Here is a 23,726-nt window from a genome sequence, read left to right on the forward strand (position 1 = left end):
AGAACACACTTTGCATGGAGGCTGTGGAAGTTCAGAAGATGTCCCACAGCAGCTGAATAAAAGAGTGGAGTTGCAGCTTATTCCCACTGTGTGGGCTGGGTAGTAACCAGCCCAGTTCACTCTTGCCAGGACGACTGGGTGGGCCTGTTTCTTTCATGCTGTACCAGAAAACTGCCTGTGGTAACCAAACAATGCCAATGTTTTCAGTATTACATTACCATAATTGAAAATACTACTGAATTGCTAGAAAACTGCCAAATCAAATGTTCCAAATAACCGTGGTGCCATTTGTCTGACAGATAATGTTTGATTTTCTGAAGAGCCATGCAGCATGCAGAATTAGGCAAGGGGAAATACACTGCATGGTTATTAATTCTTTAATACTTGAAACTACTTAGCAAAGAACATGTAGATCAAAGCTTTTGCATGAGAAGATTGAGCTTCCGAGACAGGAGATAGCGGGAGCAGTCTGGAGCAATATAACTGAATCCTGGAGGATAAAAAAAAGAACTGATTACATTTCCATTAGTTTTAAAATCTCCTTTGTGTTCAGTTTAGACATTTTCATGGCTCTTGAATTCCAGGTTAAATGTAACCTGTTAAGCCCTTGATCCATTTTCTCAAATTGACAGACGCTAGCTTTCCATTTCTAATAAATGTGCTTGGAATTTTAGTAGCCATCCTTCAAGAAAAAAGCTAAGATGCTTGTTGATTTCTGATTGTCTCTTTAGATTATGAAAGAAATAGGTGGGTTGTAATAATCCATTCTTTATTGAAACCGCCCCCAAAAGACATATTTCAGACAAGTCAGATTTTCATGACCTCAGTCGCTATTACTCATAGAATGGAAAAAGGAGAGATAATCCTTTTTTTCTTGTTGTGATGTGCATTCAATGATCTGATTCATGTTTAAAGCCCAAGTCTACCATAAGTATGTTCCCTATTGATTTCATTGGAAACAGAAATAGTTTTTTATACCCAAAAAATCCTGTAAATCCAAAATCTGACCCTCCTGAAGTCAATGACAATTATACCAGAGATCTTGTAAGTGGCAAAATTTGACCTCAAGCTCTTCTGGGTATATATGGGAGCTTTGGAGAAATTTTTTGGAGCACGACTCCAGTTCAATTACATGAAAAATAAAATAAAACATTAAGGGTCATTTTCATCTATTGCCAGCTTTTTAGCATTTAATGTACTCAGTAATTTGATAGTATCAATCCTTCTGAGATTCTATGCTAGTGTATATTGCAGTTTAGTGTTACTGAAAAGGATAAGTTAAGCAAAATACTGATTTTCATTGAAAACCCATTATATTTCATTTGAAGGGATTGCATTTCTCCTTGTGTAAGTTGTTGAAGAACCTGAATTTCATTTCAGAAATCTCTAAATCAGTTGAAGCAAATTAAGATCCCTACAAATCCTGTATTAGTAAGGAAAAAGTTGATGCACTGCATTCTTTAGATTTCCTCGACCTGTAACTGTGTTTATTTCTGTAATTAGCACAAGTGAGAAAAATAGCACAGATTAAGACAGCAAACAGTCCAGTTTACAGAGCTGTGACTTTGAGTCACTGGAGGGGAGTGCTGAGCACTGGCTTAGTTAAATACACAAGCCAAGGAGTAAATCATCAGAACACTAAAGTAGGCTTTAGGAGATGTTAATGCTACTTATGTTAATAACCCTCCATGTGATACAAGAAAGTATGTAAATGGTTCTTTCACCATTGCTGTTTTTATCCTTTTGGTACTAACTGGTGAAGCTTCAATTAAGAAAAGGTCACCAAAAGGTTAAGTTCTTGGTAGAATTTTTTCAGCTCTTTAAATAAAAAACACTTTTGTACCTTCCTTCTTCTCTCCTTTCCACCCCTTTCCTGACTCCTTTTTAATGGGTATAAGTAGTACTGGGGAGGATTTCCAGGATGTTTAGGAGTCACCTTGGCCCCACTGACCTCAGTAGACATATGTTGATTTTGACACCTTATATTATATTTCACTGTGTCTTTTCTTCCAAAGAAGTGCCTGAATGTTGACTGCTTGGTTGGTTTGGTTTTGGGGTTTTTTGTCTTACAAAAATGCATTTAGCATTGCTAGATAGCAACTGGCTGTTTTAAAACAGTGGGAGTAAATAAATATTGACAGAAAGTATAACATGCTGAAACAAATATAACTCTATCTTCTACTGCTAATCAAAAGTTGAAAGTCAGATTTTTGCATATAATTTGTGTGTGAATAGAGCAAGTCTTTGTAATTAAGGGTGTCAAAAGAGGAGGCTTCTAACAGCCATCTTTTAATTTATAAGGTGATTTGATTGTTAATTGATTCATGGCTGCCACAATTTTGGGTACACCTGAGTGTGGGCACCCACATGCTGCTCTTTGTTTAGCTGTGTTCCTCTCCCCTGGAGGCACCATCACACTGGAGACTGATGTCTCAGGGATGAGGTACTGCAGGGTATGTGAAATATATAACAGCACCCAGCAACTTGGCTCTTGGTGTGCATCACAGCCCACTGAGCACTCCTGAGGCATGGTGTGAAGCACCTCGGAAAGGCTCAGTCATTTTTATAAACTCAAGTTTACTTATCTGCTCAGTTCATTGGTACTGAAGTATTGAACTCCTTTATGAAGAGGCAAATGTGTAAAATTCAAAATGAAGGGGTTTATGTGCAGTAGGCTGGATTGCACCTTGAGGTATCTTGTGAGTCAGAGTAGAAAAAGAATCTTCTGGCTGGTAGTGGCAGGTGTGTTGAACTTTTCATAGGTGTGATTTATGCTTCTCTCTGCTTTCCAAACATTTTTGTTGGGCTGAGGGTGAGAGAAGACAATTTATCCTATGCTTTTAAAAACAAATCAAAGTTAAAACCTGCTAAATTTTCTTCCCTCCTTCCTTCTTTTTTGACCTTGAATTCAGTGTAGTGGTAGCATGTTAATAGCAGCACAGACAGCATTGAAAACAGAGAGAAAATCCTCAGGTCCTGCCACTACCTAGAACAGATGAAGCACTACTGAACAGGGCCTGGCTATGTTCTCTTGAATTTTGGACACGTTTTGTTTGGTTTTGTCCATCCTTTGTTAGTGTAGCATTATGGTTTGCATACATTTACGTCATGGCAGAGCATTCTGTCTGTGCATGTGAAGTGTTGTGCAGTCACTACTCTTGTTGGCACCGAGCTTGGACCTCTTAGATATGAATTACAACAAGCCTCAATGTTCAAAATGCAATATATTTTGTCAGAAAATACTTTTGCATTGAAAGGAAAGTGTTGTTTTACTAAAATATACAGCCATTCCACCTAATCTCTGTTTGTCAAGTCCAATGTTAGACAAAGAATGTCCCTCTCCAGGGTATGTAAGTCCCTCCTGATGCAGGCACTCATGTGAGAAGCTGGAGCTTTGGATTCAAGGCCCTGGTTGAATCAGACAAAGCAACAATTTGGGCTTGTACTTTTCTAGATCCTAGGTGAGGTTTAGGGCATTTGGTTTTGTGTTAGGGTTTTTTTTTCTTCTTTTTGGCCCACTACAATTTTAAGTGTAAATTCCTTACCCCAGCATGGAACTGAAAAATATTCCAAGTGTTTGCAATTTTCTAAGCAGAAAAAAAATCTTGCCCTTTATGATAGATTGCAAGGAACTCTTTATTTAAGTGATGTGTCTTTCAGGAGGAAAACATTGGATTCTGTAGTATGTGCTGGTCTGGAAGCCCATCTCTCTGGCAAGCCCTGAAAAGTGAGAGACAAAGTCTCCAAACACTCCCTATTTCCACAAGGGAGCTTTGGCATTAGCACAGAGATTTTGGGAGCTGCTATACCCACACTGTTGTAAAGATGAAGGGATGTGGGAACAGAAGCTGCTCTCTGCATTGTCTCCACTTGTGGGGAGTGGGGTTTGCAGTTTGGAACAGGGGGTGGTTCTTTTGCTGTCTGGAGGACAAGGACATAGGTTCCTCCTGGCCACTTGGGTGGGTGGGGAAGGCGCTTGGGGCTTGGGTGAAACTCTTATTGTCTTCTGTTAGAGACAGAAGAAAGCCTTTGTTTTGTCCTCCTCCATCTTTCTCTCCATCCCCCACATAAGAGCTGTGAAAAATCTCCCCTTAAAAATACTCTCCAGATACATGTCTGAATGTTTAGGTACATACACACTCACGTGTGAGGGCATGTGGGTATTCCTTGGATTGTCCTGGGGACGTGCAGGTGGTCAGCAGGTGGAGAGCACTAGCACACAGCAAATGACCCGATTAGTTTTCCCCTGTTAGTCCAAACAATGCCAGCCCTGCGAGTTATTTCTGGAATGTGTTAGAGCAGAGCCATGTTCAGTAGACTGGCTTTGTTGCTAAGGAATAGCAGCAACCACAGGGAAAAAAAACAAGCTGATTTCTAAGCTTTTAGAAACAATGTCTGGAGGGATTTCCCTCTGGACTTAAAGTACATTAATCTTTCTATCCCTTGTCAGAATTACAGTGTATTTGTGTTCAGGTATCATAGCTTGGCTGGGGCCTTATTTGTAAACACAGACAAATGTGTCTTCTCTGAGTATTAGGGATCTTTTTATTTCAGGAAAGCAATTTGGCCTCTACAAATAAATTCTTTACATTTTGTGATTTCAGCACTTGGGAATAGCTCTGGCTTGACAACCTCAGGTACATGGGGCTTTTGTTTTGCTAAACAAAGCTTCTCCTTAGAAAAGGGAGAAAGATGTTTTCTTTTCTGATATGTGATGAGCAGATCAGCACCTGGTCCACAGAGAAGGAAACCTAAGCAGTATGGCAGCAGCGTAGTCACGTCTGTGTCTGTCCATATGGACAGAGAAATTCTGTGGCACTCTTAATAACTCAGTAGAATTGATCCCAGTGGTGGTTGTAGAGGACATGTAGAGAACATGAGTTTGTCTGCTGTTGCTAGTGAATGGTAATATCTGTTTAGTTGCACAAACGAGTGCACTTTGGTGCTAAAGCCCATTTTCTGTAGCTGCTGTAGGTGGTCTGTGGTCATTCTACATGAACTCTTAATTGTAGGTTTCTTGACTGCTATTCAGTAAAATGAATTGGAGATTTCATCTTTCTTAAAAGAGCAGCAAGAAATAAACATGAAAGTAAATAAGAAAATTGTGAGTGAGAAAATTTAATCTGTGTATGTATCCCATCAATTGTAAGCATCACCTCTACACTGATATTTGGCTTAAAGCATCTACAAGAGCCAGGTACAATTTACTCCTGTAATAGAAGGGGGACAGGTACTTTTCCATGTGTGCTCATGGGTAATGGTCAGAAAATGGGATAAGCATGATATTAATACAGAAATAGAGTCATAAATATGAGTTGTTTCTCAGCACAGCTCCCTGTTTACCCTTCAGATACGTGCTACAAAATTAAGTCTGTTTCACTAAAGAATGAAATAATAGGTGTAGCATCCCAAAGCTTGGTCAAGAAACTGTTTCCTTCTTCAAGAGATAAATTCTCTGCATCTAGAGCATTTTTTGTACCACCAAAATTACAAAGAATTACGAAGCTGAAGGTAGATTGTGTAAGTTTGATTTTCTTGAGTATTACTGTCAAGTAAATCCATAAAGATGATTAAAAACTGGCTTCCTCTTGGCCCTTTCATTTGTAAAGAAACAAATGTGCCAGTCTCAGCAAACAGATGTCCACATCATAACAATCATCATCACAGTTGGCTTGAAACCTTGCCTGTCTCATAAATGCACTGAAGAGATGAGGAGTTTTACACCTCTTGGTCTCTCTGGGTCAGGCCTGAGAGAATAGCAAAGGAGAGTGAAGAAATTTGCTTTGTTACTTGGGTGTTATATTGTATGGGTTTTGAAATCCCGTGGTTCCTGTTGCTGTCCTCTAGGGATATTTTGTTATTAAAAGAGACTTATAAGCAAAAATATGTAGACCGTGTTGTTGTGTGATTGTTACTTTATTCACACCATGCTGAGCCTGGGAGGGGGATGCATTAAGGATTTAATGCAAAAGGAGTGGGAGAAGGAATTGAGTTTTATCCCCAGTCCTGGCACAAGCACTTGAATCACTGTGAAGAAGGGAACTCATTAGAACAGGGAGTTGATCTGAGTGCTGTGGGGTAATTTTGGGGAGCTTTGTGCAAGTTCTTTTACTGACTCCTATAAGAGTGTAAGTCAGACTCATTGGATATGCCTGGGATCTGGCTGTATGTTTTTCAGATTCAAAGATTGCATGAAAATGCAATTTCCTGAATCCTGGCTTTTTGTCTTTTCTCTGCATAACAACAGCTCTTAAGACCCAAGAGTAAATTTGCAAACAAAATAAGGTGTTTAGACATTTCTTTACTGAGGAACAACTTCAGATCTGCTGTTGGTGCTATAGCTTATCAGCCACCAGCACATGCAAGATGTAAGAGCAGAATGCTTTGGGGGTGCCTTTGTTCCTGAGAGGCTTTGTGGATTTACTAAAGCCTGAGATGCCTGCCAGTCAGTGTTGGTAAGTAGTGTCTCACTGCAGGATGGGTGGGGAGAGTGCTGAAACACTGGAGTCCCACTTCACAGATAATGATGCTGTTTGGTGCCTATGCAAAGAACAAAGAGGCTATATCTCAAAGTGCTTTTAATAATCTCAATTTGGTTTTTTTTGGGGAAAGGAGTGGGTGATTTTAGACTACTGCATTGTAGGGTAAGGTCCTGTAATCCCAAACTACCACAAACTGCTGTCTCTAGTTTTTATCAGGAGTTCATAGTGCCACAAATGAATTCTGCTGTGGCACTGGGATGGGATGGATCATTCCTCACAGTCCTAAAAGTACTGTGAGTCTGAACCTGTGTGAGGAATTTTGCCATATGTAGTGTGCTGTGTACAGTATGTGTGTCTTCTTCTTGTGCTGTGACCTCTCTTGTGTGTAGGAGGGTGGGGGTAGGGAGAGGTGTCTGGAAAATGTCTGTCTTTCAAAAGGACTGTATCTTGCCTGCCTATACAGGAATGATAATGCTGAATTTCTTACATCGTCAATTTCCATGGCAACGAAAAATAATCTCATAAATGTGGGATTATTGCTTTAGGATTAAAGGGGGGAGAACCTGGTCTGTGAAAGTACACCCCTTACTTTATTTAAATATCTTAGCAGAAGAAGGAGTAAGAAAACAACTCTTGAGATTTGAGCGTACTTTGCTTTTACTTCTTGATCACCTAAAAACCCAAGCCTTAAATATTAAGCAAATAAAAGCAAGAATGTTCATCTCTCTTACTCTATTATCTTGTCAGCATTGTTCATTGCTTCTGAGTGCTCAGTAGATGATAAAATAATTGCAGTGGAGCTATAAAGTATATCTAAAAGAAAACCTTTCTTTCTTTCAGCAGTGCTCTCACAACATCTGGTTGGAAGGTTAGACCCCAAAAAAGAACACGATAATGTCCACGTTGTGGTAGGTCACTCATCCCAAACAGCTCTTCATGGGACTCCAGTGGAAATATTTCTTCTGAGCAGGCTGGTTGGAGGGCAGCAAAAACATTCATGGGCTTGCTGAAGAATTCTAGATGGAGTCCACTGCAGTTTCCATCATGAGAGGATTGCTGCTGTCCTGTGATTCTTTTCATCACGTGTCATTTTGAAGCTGTTTGTCTCTCACATACCTACTTACATATGGAGAAGCTACAGAGGAAATGTAGGTTTGTAGAAAGGGGCTCATCAGCTGCCATTTTTCCTAAAAGAAAAGCTGCAATTTAACATTAACCTAGCAATTAAGCAAAAATTTACACTAACATGCTGCTTTCTTGCATAAAAATCCCTCTCAGCAGCTCTGAAAATTATCTACGAGAAAGGTAATAGAATAATTCCCAGCATCTTTGATTTGGAAAAGCCATTTTCTGGCATGATTGATATTTCCTTTGTGTGAGCATGGGAGGCCATAGAAAGAGGAGTAATCTCTGTAATGGGTGTACTCCATGCTGGTGCCTGGGGTCCATGATACATTTGTCAGGCTTTAATTAAAGCTCTGGAGTTGAATTTCCACAGTAATTAACTTTTATTTTCAGTTATACTACGTCTCTCATTTTTGACACTGACACTTTCCTGTTAGAGATAGGGGCAGCAACTGGCACGAAAAAGAAAGAATGTGGAAATGAGGAATAATTTAAGAAATGGAATTGTATTTCCCATGACTTCTGACGGTAGAAAAAAATCACATTTTCCTTCAAAGCTTTTTTGTTGTTAGCTACCTAATATGTTTTCTATTCTGCATAAACACATACCCTCTTACCTTGGTAACTCTTCCTTATGTAAGGTCCAGTAGTAAAAAAGCAACTTTTGTTCAGTGGTATCACACATTGCTGCTACAACAGGTGTTTCCCATTATGTCTCATAGAAATATTTTGATACTTTTTGGCAAATCTTGACTTTTAAGCATCACTGTGTGCTAGGGAGACTATTCAACCATTGTTTCTGGGATTTCTGCAACTTTTAGTTCAGTTCTGAGTTGGATTTTTAAGAGTAAATACTGCAAGAGTCTACATTCTATTGTCGAGTCTACATCCTATTGTCAATGGTGGATTTGCATTGCAGGAATCTCTGTCTCATTGAAAATACACACTGCTTTTATTAATAGAAGTTGGGCACTTGTATCTTTCTCTTCCACTTTTAAATCATGTAGTTTTCACATGTTTCACATACTGTGAAGTACTGGTTTGTAGGAGCACAAATAGACAGAGTCAGTGTCATTTGGCTTGGCCTTAACACAACAGCCTTTCCAGGAACAGAGAAATGAAGACCTGGAATCCAGTCCCCTTCTGTCTGAACTGCTGTATCAATTACCCTTTGACAGACACACTGAGCTTCATTTTAAAAATTAAGGGTTCTTGGTTTTTTTTACACTACCGTGGTCTAAAATCTCCGCTATTCATTGACTGTCTTCTGATTTCCCCTTTGAATATGTTCCCAGCTGGCTGTCACCATGTCCTCACATGTGCCAGTCTGTATGTTCCTGTGCTCCTAGGTGGGATAGGTGAAAGCCTCCTTGCAGGATGCTGTAATTGAGTTAAGAACTCTCAGAAAATACTCATTTCCCAGGTGTCTGAATGTTGTCTTCTCTCACCCTCAAGAATAATTTTTCAGAGAGGAGGTGGCTGCTTTCTAGCTTTACTTTTCTCAGGCCTGTTGCTGTAGACTAGCTCTGGAATTTGCTTTCTGTAATTTGCAGCAGCTTCTTCTTTCCCAAATACTTGAAAGACATCCCTTGTTTCTAAACTGCAGATCTGGTCTTGCTGTTGTAGCTTTGAAACAGGTGATGGGATGGGCCCTCCAAATGCAATACTACCAGTAAAGAAACAGCTAAGAACAGTATTGCTTCTGAAATAAGACACTAGAGATAATTAGGCAGAGAAGTGCAGTAAATCAGTGTGGCACTTAAGGGCATGGCAAAGGCCATGAAAAAAAAAGGTAATAAATTGTGTGGTGAGAGATGCTAATTGATCATTGTTTACAATTTCAAGCTGTGTCTCCAGATTTCATTTTAATATTTCTTGTGGACTGAAAAGCAAGTACAGAGTTGAACTGATTGTGATCAGATAGAAGGATGGAAGCTGCAGAGACACATGGGCTGTTCAGGCACCAAATTCCTGTGAATTCTGACTGGCAATATGTTTCCAAATGTTTTGCCTATCTGTTTTATAAGGTTCTGGCTCTACTCACCCCACTTGTCTTACAAAACTGTTCCATAACAGAATGTATCTGGGTGCTGTGAAATCCTGTATGATATTTTCTCTATACTTCCTTTTCTTTTAATTTGTCTTGATTCTTCCTTGATTCTACCATCTCTATACTTCATGTGTCCATAAATTGTTTATCCACTGTCTATTAAAACTGTTCATTGTGGATAATTTTACCAGCTCTTTGATCAGCTTTATCCCTGAATGTACTTCAGTGCTATCATCTGTTTGGCAGTGCTGTGTCAAGGACTGAGTGGCATTATTTTACAGGCAGTTGTTCTAGAGATGTCATGGGGAGGAACCTCACCCATGTGTTCCACTGCAGTACCCACTTGGAAGAGAAATTGGGGTTTGTTTGATTTCTGACCCTGATAAATTCCCAGATCTGATTTTGCACTAACCTGTGGTTAATGACCTGTCCTATTTTAATACAGGACCTCATCCCAACGTCGTTAAGATTAAGAAAGAGCTGATGTAAATGGCTTACAGTAGATTCCCAAGGATAGGCCTTGTCTCAAATCTGCCATTAAACAGAAAAATATTTCTTCCAGATACCTGGAGGCAATATCTGGAGACTTTCAAAGCAAGAATTAATGTGCAGGGGTCCTGCATTGGTAGAGAGGTATAGCCGCTGATGAGGTCACAACTTTATAAACCATATTTGCAGAATTGCTGGGAAACTTGTGTGTGATATACTGTGTTTTAGATCCTTAATAATGATCTTTTTTGTTATAAGTACATTTCCAAATTTTCCTTCTTCATCTGCAGAGCATTTTATGTCATAAATGTATAATGCAGTTCTTCCAGGATCTGTCTGTTTTGCACAGAGAGCTATTACTTCATGTTTTAAAGAGAAATCTCTTACCAGGAGTAGGGTTTCCTGCCTATTCATTGTCCATTGATGGAGTTTTGCAGACCAGTGAGTTCACTTTGATCTTGATTTCCCCAATGAATGGGAAGCCCTGCAGCTACCTTAGCTGTGCTTGATCCAATAAGCTCTCTCAGGAGCTGGATTTATTCCCTAGAGCATAGTGTCACACTGTGTGGCTTTTGCCTTCAGCCAGCTCACATCATCAGTAAAATATGTCTGTGCTTATCTGCAAAAGGCTGTGTAGCTGTAACACTGATGTGTAGAGTGAATGTGTCTTGCCAGCTCTTGGCTCCTTGGGGAGGTACTTCTTTCTATGTAGATGGTATCTAGGAGCAACAGTTGCTGCCATTCCCAAACCTTTAGGATGTTGGAAACCCTGCCCTTTGTGTGGAGAAACAGACTGAATGTGCATCCAGGATGCTTTTATGGCATATATTAGAGGTGAAAGCACACTGTGACATTGACTAGAATCATCCCATCACTCAGGAAGGCTTTCAAGGCCCCTGCTAATCATTTACAGCATCTGTGGTCTTTTCTGACTCTTGCTGTAGCCAAAATATTCTCAACACAAGTTAGCTCAGCTGTTTTGCATCCCTTTGCTTAATATCTCTGATAAAATGAGCATACATTTGGAACAGGATTTAATATTGATCACAAATTGTGGTGGTATTAGTTGTTGGTTTTTTTTGTGTTTGGATTGAAGGCACTTGAGACAGTAGTTTATGTTTGGATTCGAGTGTTTATTATTTCTTAGCAGTAAAACAGTCTCGCTGCTGTGAGTTTGGCAGCTTTTTATTGGGAGGCACAAAATGGCCAACAATTTTTTGTTTCAAGGTTTTTTAAGACTAAACTATCCAATTAAGAACTGACACCTAGATTATTTTTCCTTTTAACTTAATAACTGATCCTAAAGAGCCCACAATGCAGACTTTTTTGCTCAATTACAAAATGCTACCCAAACTCATGAAGAAGAAGGAAGAAGAGGCATGAAGAAGAAACCCAGGATGACACTCTGTGCTCTCTATTTTGCTTCTATCTACAGCATACTAAAAATTCCAAAACTTAAATTTCTCAGAGAGTGATACACCTACACTACTCTCTATAATCTATTTCACACTTTTGTGGATTCTAGTCTATCTTAAAGTCTAGGAAGTTTTCTCCATGAGTGAGGATCAAAGTCAGCGCTCCCCTGGGGGTCAGGGCACCCCAGAGCAGACAGAAAAATATTTCCAGGGCTCCGGGTTTCCACAACAAATCTCAGGCTGTTAATGTTGATACATAGATGTCTGAGTCAAGAAATAGAGAGAGGAAATAACTTTCTGAGCTTTAAATCTATGTGTGTTATTTTATTCTTTTTCACCTAAATTGTAAATTAACAGGCTACAGTCAATCTGTGCATCTTAGTCCTGCTATAGCTGTTTGGTTTCAAAGAAATAGTTTGGTGTTTGTGGCTAGAGAGAGAGACAGAGAAACTCATCTTTCCATTTAGAGGAGATTTCAGGGCATTCTCACGACAGAAAGGAGACTTGGATTTTGTGTCAAATTTATACAAAATGGAAAAATAGCTCTAGGAGGGCAGGGAAGGAAGCCTTATGTTAGAGTACTCAGCAGAATGGTGATTAAGGTACTTATATAGGCTGTGGGTAACTAGCTTAACCACCACACTGGAAGGAGCCTTATTTTTCTGAAAAAAGAATTGCAAGGCCATATTTCCATCCAAGAAGAGTGATCAAATATCTGAAACCTCAATAAAAGAAAAAAAAATTGGGGTGTGAAAAATATCTAACTCATCTCGCTGAACAACACTTTCAGCTGTACACACCCATCAGAAAGTGTCACCATCATATATCACTCCTCAGCTTAATATTTCTGCAGTTGACAAATCAGAGTTTGGGGCAACACTGCATCAACTCTGCTATCACTGCAGTGCTCGAGGCCTGTGAGCTGAGGCAGTCAAAAAACAAGCCAGAACTTTAACTCCTGTGTAGCAAGGATTCTCCAAAATGCACAAGTAGGTGAAACTGGAGTAAGAAATCACATTACTCCTTAAATTTGCAGTTTGTGGCTACTGCAGTTCTAAAGTGTAAATACAAGGAACTTGCATGTATGTTAAATTCACATATACAGATTGTCCTGCTGCTGACATCTGTTGTGCTACTTGCATGGCCAGCCTGCTTTCAGAGCAGATGTCAGTAAAAGCATCACAAACCCTAGGTAAGATAAATCTGAATATATGGGTCTCATCTGCACTCATAGCACAATGGGGAAGACTTGACAGAGTGATAAAGATTTAAGAAATGGAAGCTTGCACAATTCAGGTGCTGTGTGCTAAGTTACTTAGGCATTCTAACAGAAAGATATGTCCTGTTTTTTTCCTGAATCTGTGATAAGAAGGATTATTCAAAGCTGCAATTGATTCATGGATAATGCAGATGTAGTATATTTTCACTGGAAAGCAGAGAAAACTGGTTCATACAGATAAGTTATTAGAGAGGAATGGCACAAGATTTTCTTTCCCTGTGAATATCAAGCATCTACATTGCCCTCAAAATGTCTCATATTGGCTTTTCCCAACAAAAGAACATCAGATTCAGTGGACCACTGCTTTTGTGACTGTGCCTGGTTTATAGATCCAGGATCACTATGACAAATCCCACTGTTCTTTGGTGTGAGATGCACTGTTTTCCCAAGAAAACATTAAATGGTTTATATAAAGTCAATCTCACTCCCAGCCTTAACAAACTACTCCAGAATTTCTCTTTGTTTGCATTGTTCCATGTGCATTTAGCCTTCTGGTGAATAGCAAGTGAAAGTTTTGTTCTGCTGTGTTACAGCATGCTCAGTTGTACTCCTACCTGGTGGGAACAGATGTATCTACTTCTCCTTCTTCAGAAATGCCTTGCAGGGCTTTGAGACTTGAAATGGCCTATTATCTACCAAATAACAGATGTCTTCACAGATTAGCCTCTTGGAGTAAAAACACAGGCAGACCACACAAAAGATGATGATTAGCTAGTTGAATAACAATAGACAAACTCCAATGCAGATGTACAGGAAACAAGGAAAGGATCAGGCAGTTATATTTCTATTTTTCTGAGTTCATTATATACATTCTTTTTTACAATGACATCTTAATGTTAAAGCTGCTATTATGCAGCTTTCTGTTTCAAAGCTTCTAACTTATGATTTTTTCAAATTAAAATAATGTATTAATGTTTCTCCTAATTACATGCTAATAAAAGACTTAATTCAGTTTGCATACAATTAAAGCATTTGTTGCAAAAGTATTCCATATGTTATTTTACCTAATTTCTTTAAATATATTTCAGTTAAGGATTTGCCTTCATATCTTTCAATATGAAGGAGATTGAAGAACGCTTCAGTGATAAATCCTGTAAATCATAATACACCTCTCTGTATATAGTCCAGCAGAATCCAGAAAGTTTGCTCACATAATTTGGAGTGAAGCATAGGAAGAATCAGACACATTTATCTACAGGACTTCCCCTTCTTGATGGTTTGATTGTCTCCTTGCAAAGACTTGAGTGCCTGCTGATTTGGTGGGTCAGAGTCTTCATGAATGCAGAAAAATATAGACAAAAACTCAGTTGACCTTGAATCTGGTAAAGGTTGCCTGATGCCTATTTTAGTCTTTAATTTTTTTTCATTTCAATGAGAATAATTTAGTCTCTTAGAGAAAAAGAAATTAACAAAACAGGGGGATGGGCAATCATGTTTGATCACATTACAGTACCTTGTATTATTATGTGGAATTTCCATATCACAGATCAGGAAGTTGAAATCTGTCAGGGGGAGGGGACCAGGATAAAAAACTAAGAGGGATTTCTGTAGTGGATGTCAAGGTTAGAGCTTTTCTCATATTGGTGGAAAACTGCCACATTAGACTGCCTTCTGGACTGAAAAATCCTTATCCATGTATGTTTCTTCAAATTTTACAGTTCAGCTGTGCTAGGATTTGGTTGGTAGGGAGGAGGGTTCAGATGAGGAAGATAAAAGGTTGTGGCTATGGCCTAAGTGGTTGCCCTGGGGATTGAAATGATGAAGAAAGGACAGGGCTGGGGTACGGTCCCCATGCAAAGGAGATGAGGAAAAGGACAAAGAGATTACTAATATGTGGAGATAACATGGTGAGACCGAGAGAGAAGGCACAGAGGGGTGCTGAGGAGGAGAGGATGGGACGTTTAAGAAAGGATGAAACCAATACACAGGAGAAAGAGAGAGAGGTGGGCAGGATTCAGGCAGTAGGTATGAGACTAGCAGTAAGGCAAGGTCAGGTGTTTGTCACCTCAAGGGTTAAAGTCTGGGCTCAGAACAGAAAAGGCTCCAGTTCTCTGGAGGATTATTTTTTCTTTTTTTTTAATTTACTATTTTATTTTTGTGTTTTTAAACTGTGTAAGTTACACCTAAAAAGCCCTTTTAAGGATACAAAGCAAAGCTCTCTGGAGTATGGAGATATTTCAATCAACACTGCTCAGATGAATCAATATTTTATTTTATCATAGTAGTTCATTATGTCACCTCTTCTTCCCGTAACTGTACATCATTCAAAGCCAGCTTTGAAGCCAGAGTTATTAATTTCCTGGGGAGCACTTCTGTGGCTCTCATTATTGCGGCATCCGAGTGCTTTAAAAACATTAATGAATTTATCGGCACAACGCGCCAATAAGGTGAAATGACATTGTGCACCGGGGAAAATTATGCACAGAATCATAATGTCAACAAAGGACATTTCATTTAGATGCCCAACTTGAGATGCTCATGCCCTGACTTTCAAGAAACAGCATTGGATCATCCTCTCTTTGTTTTGGAGCTGGCTTCTGCTGAGTCCATCACGGTTGGAATTGCTCCACGCCTCCACAGTTCTGAGCGCAGGTGTTCTGTGCTCTGCTCTAAGCAAACAAAGATGCAGTTAATGACTGCCTGCCTGAAGTTTGGGTTTTGTGACTCCCTTGGCATTAGGCACTGAGGCAGAGACAGAATTCAGTTCCCCAGGGCAGCTTTCCACTGCCCTAGGCCCAACCACGGTGGTTTTCCAAGCCCTTACCTCAGTCTGGTTGGATTGCCCAATGCCATCAGTGCTGAGGCAGAGATGCAGCAAACAGCAAGTTCCTTCTTGTTGTGACCTTGACTTGCTGAATGTGTGCAGTCAGTCCTTGCTCTTACACTGAGTGAGGCTGGATATCAGACTAAAAACCAAGGTATGTGAGTTTATTGTTTGCATTGTTGCACTGTGTACAGACCAGAGCCAGTGTAGATTTCTTGCCCTGCTGGGATAGATGCACCAAAAGAACTCTCATTCCTTCATATTGATTCATATCTCCTGTAACTGTGTTGTGACAACCTGTTTTGACACAGGAACAGGGGCTCCTGAAGCAGAGAGAAGCTGCAGTTTTATTTGAAAAGGATTCTTCATTGTGTCCCTGGGTAGCCTCAAATTGTGTGAGCTGATCTGGGGATAAGGTGGGAACTGTGTCACACAATACATCTGTGGCTGGACATCTCCTGGTTTTGTCCTTGCAAGGCTGAACTCATGCCTCAGAAATGCATTGCACCCAAAAGACACAGCATGTTTTCCCCAACTTTTACCACCTGTAGAAGCAGAGCCATGGTGCAAACAAGCACCATTGAAGAGGTCATCTCTGTTTCACTGAAAAATTTTTCTTTAGTAGGAAAAGAGAAGGATAGAAAGGGAGAGAGAATGTTTTTCAGATGCACAAATAGGAAATAGTCTCTATTAGCTTTCACAATGAGAAGGGTGTCTCACTGAAGTCTGTACCTGCAAAAATCCTGCTGTAACAATCCAGTCTCTCCCACATCCTCTCCTGTTCTGTTCAAGACCACTCTTCCCCATTTTCCTTCATCAGTTCATTTTCATAGTGAATCCCATTGTGGTAGGACAGAGTCACTGGAATTACTCTGGATTTGCAGTCAGCAGCTCAGAACATGGCTTAGCCCATCTCAGTTGCAGTGTAGCAGAAAGTATCTGACACACCTGAAATGGTCCTCACATTTTAGCTCTAGTCAGCTATTTAGGCACATGGTTATTTATTAAATCCACCTATCTGTCTTTCACCTAAGCAGTCTTATTCTTTCCATGTCTAGGCTCTTCCTTACACCTGTCAGGAAAAGAAAGAACAGCCTTCTTCAAATGGTGGCATTTGCTTGCTCTGCTTTATGAATCTTGAGCCAGATGCTGAATCTATCCTGAAATCTCCTGTCAGGGTCAGTGGGCTTCATCTGAGGGGGAACTTCACCTGAGGAAGAACTTCACAGTCCCAGGCAGTTAACAGAGTTTTCACTAACCTATTAGAATAAGCTGTGCATGTGAGCATAATCTTAGTTGACAGGATAATGTGGTTTTAGATGCTGGTGTTTTGAGATTTCTGGTTTTTTTTGGTTTTTTTTCATGTGCTTTTCCTTCTGCATTACTTGGACCTCTGTACATGCCAGTGAACCTTTTGAAGGAGGGAAGATGAGCTGTTTAGCCAGGGGCAGTCTTGTTCGCTGCACAAACTGAAAAGGAAGAAAATAAGACACACAGTGATCTGCATGCTAAATCCTCTCTAAAGCTTCAGACCTGTCATATAGAGCTAAATCTCTGTCAGTACCAGGTTAGCATCTTGCCCAATCATCTTACCCTACCTCTCCTTCTTTTGCCTTCAGTCCCCCTTTCCAAAGCCTTAAGTTGTAGACATGACATTGACACAGACTAGTGCATTATTATTATTATTATTCAGAGTTGCATAAAAAGTGAATTTACATTGAGTAAAACCAATAAGCCGTGCTGCTCTGACATTTAATTTTCTTGGAAATTCTTCCTATTGAATCAGACAGCACGACATGCCTTTTCAAATGAATTTCAGTGTTTGCACTACAGTAATCTTGAAGGCAGAAGAATGAATAATTTGGAAATTACCAAGAACCTATTTCCTGCCACCTTCCTTCAAACCTAAATTTTTATGTGACTACATTTCTGTGTGATGCCATGTGATTTTTTTTTAATTTTTATTTCCACCCACTGTCTCAAAATGATGTGCAAAATAGTCTTCTGTAAAAAAGGATTGCTATTAATGTCTGGATCACTGGTTGGCAGTCTCCTAATTTTTCTGTGGCTATTTCTTCCTTTGACCTCAAACCCTGGGAAAGTTGAGGATAAATAAATGGTGTGCCTTGAACTAGACACAGTTGTGATAAGCTCTGAGATGAAATCTCAAGCCTAAGCAGGTGTACTATTCTATTTTCCAGTGTGTGTTGATCAGCCCGCCAAAGCAGTGCAGTCATATTTCAGAGCTCACTTTATCTCCCTTCTCTCCTTACCATATTGAATGTCTGATTATAAAGGAGGTAGTAAATGGCTCTGTTAAAAGGAGGTTTGACCAGAGACATAGGTCAAGACATTGTCTTACTTTCTGTGTCAAATGATTATGCATTTATGCATCCATCCATCCAGATCTGCCAAAGATGTTCCTATTCTTAGAGCTGAAGTTGTTATAATTTCATAGAAGAAGCTAGTTCAGACAGACTTTGTCTTTGAAGTGATAGACTTCATTTCAAGATGAATGTGTGCTCTAAAATAGCTGAGCAGAGGAAACCAGCAAACACTTCAGTTGGGATTGCCCCTGAATTAACAACCTGTCATGGGGGCAAGAGGATCTGGCAGAGCACACAAGAAGGTCTTAGAAATGCCCAAACTTTCACGTCTGTTTACCATACTGATATTTTTACTAAAAATATTTATTTAAACAATCTTGGGTTTTGTTGGGATTTATGGTCTGTTAAAAATCTAGCAATATAGGTTAGTATTAAATACATTATTGCACCATTGAGACTGAATGGTTAAGAATTGAAAAGGTGGTTATGCTTTCTTACCATGCTTTTTTCAATTATAATGAAATGTTTCTTTCAATCTTAGGTACTTGTGTATGTCTATTATAACCTGTCATTCTGAAATTAGATCCTTATGCTGTACTCACACATTATGATTAGAGCTAGTTCAAAACATTCAATCCAAAACTGACATGGAAATAATCTTGAACATGTATTTTGATAGGAAACTTAATATGATTTTCTTTTGACTGAAAAGAAAAAGGAGATATGTTGTACAGCTTTATTAAATTTTTTCCTTTCTTCTTTTTTCTTTTTTTTTTTGTTACCTTTTGTCACTGAGGGGCATGCTAGTATAAATGGGGAAGGAAAGACCAACAGAAAACATAGCTATCATCTATACATATATCCACAAACAAATACATATATGCAATTCAAAATTACAATGATGAATGCATCGCATTTATTTAATTTTTTTTTGGCAACTGGCATGGTTATGTTTTCCTTAACTGTGGGACTTGTTTGTTACAATTGGATGGGCCACAACCAAAATATACAGGCAGGACACTGTGACCTGATTCAAAGTTCTTGTATTTCACCCATCTTCAGTTCTCAGAAAGGCTGAGTCTGTGGACTGGGCTCAGCATCTGATGGAGCCAGGAGAGCACTGCACTGCCATCCTTCACTGGTGATTATTTCCTTTGTGCTTTGTAGATGTAAACCAGCCTAGGGAGCTGAGAGGCAAGGCAGAGTGGATGGGTCTTGGACTCAGGTCTGCTGTGCTTATCTTATAGCAGGTCACTTGAAGTTCCCCTAGAGATGCTCCAAAACTTAATTAGCCTATCTTGATCATTTTCTTCCTTCATATCCCCCAATCTTGTTAATCTTTACAGTCTCTTGAGGGAAGTTAGTACCACGGAACCTTTTTTACAGATGAAGTTTTCAAAGCCAAAACCCAGTATGTGAGATTTTTGTCAAAACAATTAGAGGCACTTTCATCTCCTAGCTTGCATCTTTAGTTCACTGTAAATCAGATAATGCTGATGCACAATATTGAGCCTCCTTTGTGGTGGTGTCTTAAGGATTATTTGTTTAGCTGGGTAATTGTGACGTTCACTAAAGGGAAGATGATCTTGCAGTTAAAATTATATTGAGATTATATTGAGTTAAAGTTATATTGAGATGTTTCCATCTCAACCATAGATTTCCTTTGAAGCCATCTGGGGCCTGTGTAACAGTGTTTTCAGGACTCCAATACAGGTATGTTTGGCAGCACAGGACTTGCTTGCATTTTGGAGCATCTTTATGAAACTGCTATTATGGCCTGAATTTCAGAAGCATGAAGCATGCTTTGTGTACAGCTGATGCTTTCCATTCTTGAAAATTTGACCCAGTCAATCCACCTTAGGAATACACTACCATATTGTAAAAAAGGGAAAATAGTGCCTTCTCTTTTGCATGCTTTTTTTAATCTACTTGAAATACTTGCATTTAATCAGGCTGAATAATATGAAAAGCCTGATTTCAGCTGCTTCACAAAGGTAAACCCTTTTTCAACTCTCCTGTGTTTATTACAATGCAGGCAAAGCTATTTGCTTGCCTGTCCTTTACATTAAGTCTTTTTTTATTGTATACCCTACACAATGGGAACAAGAGAATAGTTTAACACAGCTGCAGAGAAGTTAACCCCATAAGCCTTGAAATCCCTGTAGCTGGACAAAGCTCTGGGTGAGATTCCTTTTACAGATGTTGGCATCCTCATTTTCAGTGTTATGGGCTGAAATCAATTGCTTGACCTTCAGCCCTTTAAAACTCAGTGGAGAAAAACAGCCCCACAAAAAAGGAATGGGCCTCTTCCTCCCAAGAGAGGCATTTCAAACAGGGCACAGGCATCAGGCTTCAGAGGAGCCAATCCACCTGCTCATTGCAGAGGGAGTTTCAGTGTGTAAATCAAATGTCACATCCACAGTGGGGACACCCTGAGGTCCATGAGACGCCACAGGAGATCCTCCAGGGAAAACCCAGCATCACAAGAGTGGTGTGGAAGTAGAGCTTGTTTCTCCATCCATTCCCTGCTGTGAGTGAGAAGGATAAGCAGGCTGTATTTTCTTTATTTTTCCAGAAGTTGTAGAGACAGCTTTACCAACATAGTCTTGTGTGCCAGAAAAGTCTTTTAGCAGGAGGGCTTCCAGTGGTTATAAAGTTTTTCTATCAAAGAGCAGGCAATTTATACTGCTGAATGCTTCCTTGGTGTAGTGCAGCCTGTGAAATTTTCATCATGAGCTTGAAATGAATATTTAAAGATTTTCTTTGGTTTAGCTGTCATAAGACCCACAAGGAAAATTTTGAAAAATTACACAACTTAGTCTTAATTTTGTCATATTTCATTTCTAAAAAAAGTCTTTTCAAGAGGACAGTAAAAAGTGCTTTTCACTATGGACTTTTTCTGTACAACTTTCTTGACTCAGTTGTTCCACTTTGTTTTTTCATGTTGCATTGTAAAAGATTATTCTCCTAAATACTCAGAGAAGTTGGACTTTTTCCTTCAGTTACCCAAAACAGCATGTTTCAAGGTGTATTTCAATTTCATATTTCAATGAAATAAAATTTCATTATCAAAGTTTCAAATGCCCATATATTCTCATGTATTGAGGGGATTGCTTACTGGGAAAGAGAATATTGCTAGGTGTCCATAGGGATTTCACAAAAATATTTCACTATTTCATCATTGGATATTTTATATTCAGCCATATACAAGTTTTAAAATAAGCACAGAAGTCTTCCCCTGCCCACCTCTAATATGTATTAATGACCAAATTCTAATTATCCCTACAGCTGCTAAGTCAGTTTGATCTTTATGAAGATGTTAGCTTCTCAGGGCTTCACAGACTTGAAAGATGTAAGGAAGGGCTTCTTCTTTTCTTATACTAAAGCTGGACAGACAGACAGACACAGTCATGTCTTTGCACCATTGGGAACAAGAAGCAACCAGAGCAACTGTTCAGACTTTTCTCCCACTGGAGCTGCCATAAGAAGTATTTGCTAATGGTAGGTAATTAGGAACAAAGAAATAGTCAAGAAATAGTCCCTTGCACCACTGATGTAGTGTGAAGAACATTGAGCAGCCTAGCGCTTTAGAGTTTTTCTGATCTCCATCTCTGGGATTTCTCAGTTATAATCAGCCAAGAGAGTGACCATCACAGCTTTTCCAGAATGGTCATGTCTCCTGTGAAATGACATTTCATTTCCACCCTGGTGGTTTTCCTCTGTTTTCCCTTCCCTTTGAATCATTGCCTTTTGCTGTTCAGTGATTGTTCATGAGATGACCATAGATGCCAAGATATTAAATGGCCAAAGGCAACAATAGTTTTACCCGGCCTTTCCCAACTAAGTCCTTCCCCTTGCCATGGTGACTTAGACGTGAGGTTCTTCATGCCCACCTATTTTTATGACAGTGACCCTCAAGAGCTAGCTGGCCATGGCCTCCACTTGCCACAGGAATGACAGTAGTCTTTAAGTGATCATCTTGCCTAGAGTTGTTCATGGAAACCCTGTCACAGCTGGGAGCAGCGCTGTGGGAATGAAGGAAATGGAACTGTTGTGTTAGAGAGATGAGGGATTGGGACTTTGGTAGTTAATGATGAAGTAGGGAAGATGAGGAAGAGGGAACAATTGCTGTAAGGTTTCCCTTGTATATCGACCCTGCTTGGTGTGTTTTCCTTGATGGTGTTTGTCCTTGTGCTAATGGGGAGGTATGGATCCAAACACCAATACAAGGAAAACCACAGCTAGCCTCAGGCCCAGTGGGGATTGTAGATGCTGTGCATCTGAATTCAGAGGGGAGAGGCTTTGGGAAGGTTGTTTGGTTTTGGTTTTGTTCTGGATGCTCTGAGATTTTCTGCTTCCAAGTTTGTGTCACATAGGATGCTAGAAAAGCATGGTAGTAGCTCCAGTTCAGATCCCACCTGACTATTCCTTATGCACATATGACAGGCCTGCACCCCACCACCAAGACTGGTTTTGATCAGCTGTGATATCCTGATGATAGACCCTACTCTCTGGAGACCTTAGGAAAGCAAAGGGTGTACACTTCTCTGGGTAATAGTGGAAGTAGATGTGAATTGCTCATTCTTAAATCTGCAAAGAGGAATCTACTTCAAAAAGTGCTGAAAGATCTAAGTATAAAATGGACATAAATATAAAAAATTCTGCACTCAGAATGTTATGAAGAAAGATGGTAAAGGTGGTTTGCATGTTCCAAGCAGTGGGAAATAAATCACAGCAAACAATCACAGCAAAAAACACGTTGAACAAGAACAGAGAATTCCTTCTAGGAGGAATCTTATTGCTGCAAGTTAATCATCTTTTTATTAGCATGCCCTGAAGCTTTTTTGGATATAAATTTTGCAAAATAACATCTGGATTGTGGAAGCAGGCCATAAAATTAAGAAACAAACATAAAGAAGACACAGAGTTGTGCTTGAGCCGTGTGTAGCTTCCTTTGATGAGGCACACCAGAACACCCACTGTGACTAACCTGTGGGATGCAGTGGATGAAGACCATGGTGGTGGAATTTACCCTGGGGGAGTAACTCCTGAGGGTAGTCTCAGCTCTCTTGAGTTGTAAGTGAGCAGCCTCTGCTGTTGATGTCTTATGAGAAATCCATTGAACATCCTGGGACAATATTATACTGAAAGGATCAAGGCTGGGTGTTCTTAAGAGAGGAGTCAAAAAAGATCGGAGATAAAAGTACTTCTGAGTCTGTCTGCTTTTCCTCTTTCATTTTCTGGAGAAATACTATTGTTGAAAACTGTCTGAGGTGTACCATTTTCTTCTTTCCAGAATGATCCATAGAGGAGAGAAGGCAGTCAGAAGTAAGATAATAAGTTTTATGTGCTTCATGGATGGGAGTGGCATGTCTTTTGCCTGTCTACTCTTTTCATCACCGTTTTTCAGTTTCTTTATTTTAGTCTACTGGTTTCCATTTGACAGACAGCAAAAAAGAGTTCTCCACTGACTGTTAGCTTTGCCTCAACGTGCATCTTCTGTTCTTTCCCTTCTATTTCTTTAATTTAAGGCCTGGTTGGCATTTTTTCCCCATCAGACATAATGAATGGCTGGGAGCTGTCTGCTCTTTTGGACTCCTTTGTCTTCAATCCATCATTATGTCTTCATTGTCCTCTTTAATTTAACTGAGATGTTGAGGGGATCACTTACTGTGAAAGACAATATTGCTAGCTGTCCACAGGGATTTCACACATCTATTCATCATCTTGGTAAGATAAACTATATGTGAAATATTGTGTACTAAAAAATGCAAAATACGTAAGTCCATTTCAGA

The 23,726-nt window shown here is 39.6% G+C and overlaps 1 protein-coding gene across 4 annotated transcripts in view; it reads left to right on the forward strand.

Moving 5' to 3' along the window:
* The window catches only part of TMEM108 (transmembrane protein 108), a 161,654-nt gene that overhangs the window by 48,807 nt on the left and 89,121 nt on the right, over positions 1 to 23,726 (forward strand). Inside the window, exon 1 of one of the 4 annotated variants that reach the window (XM_030238737.2) lies at positions 7,438 to 7,630. The exons of the other annotated variants lie outside the window; for them this stretch is intronic. The gene's annotated coding sequence lies outside the window, so the exon portion shown is untranslated. Of the gene's footprint in view, positions 1 to 7,437; positions 7,631 to 23,726 lie in introns of those variants that run through there. 4 annotated transcript variants of the gene reach the window in all.

The sequence above is a fragment of the Serinus canaria genome, chromosome 2 (assembly GCF_022539315.1).
Source record: "Serinus canaria isolate serCan28SL12 chromosome 2, serCan2020, whole genome shotgun sequence".
Classification (NCBI taxonomy): Eukaryota; Metazoa; Chordata; class Aves; order Passeriformes; family Fringillidae; genus Serinus; species Serinus canaria.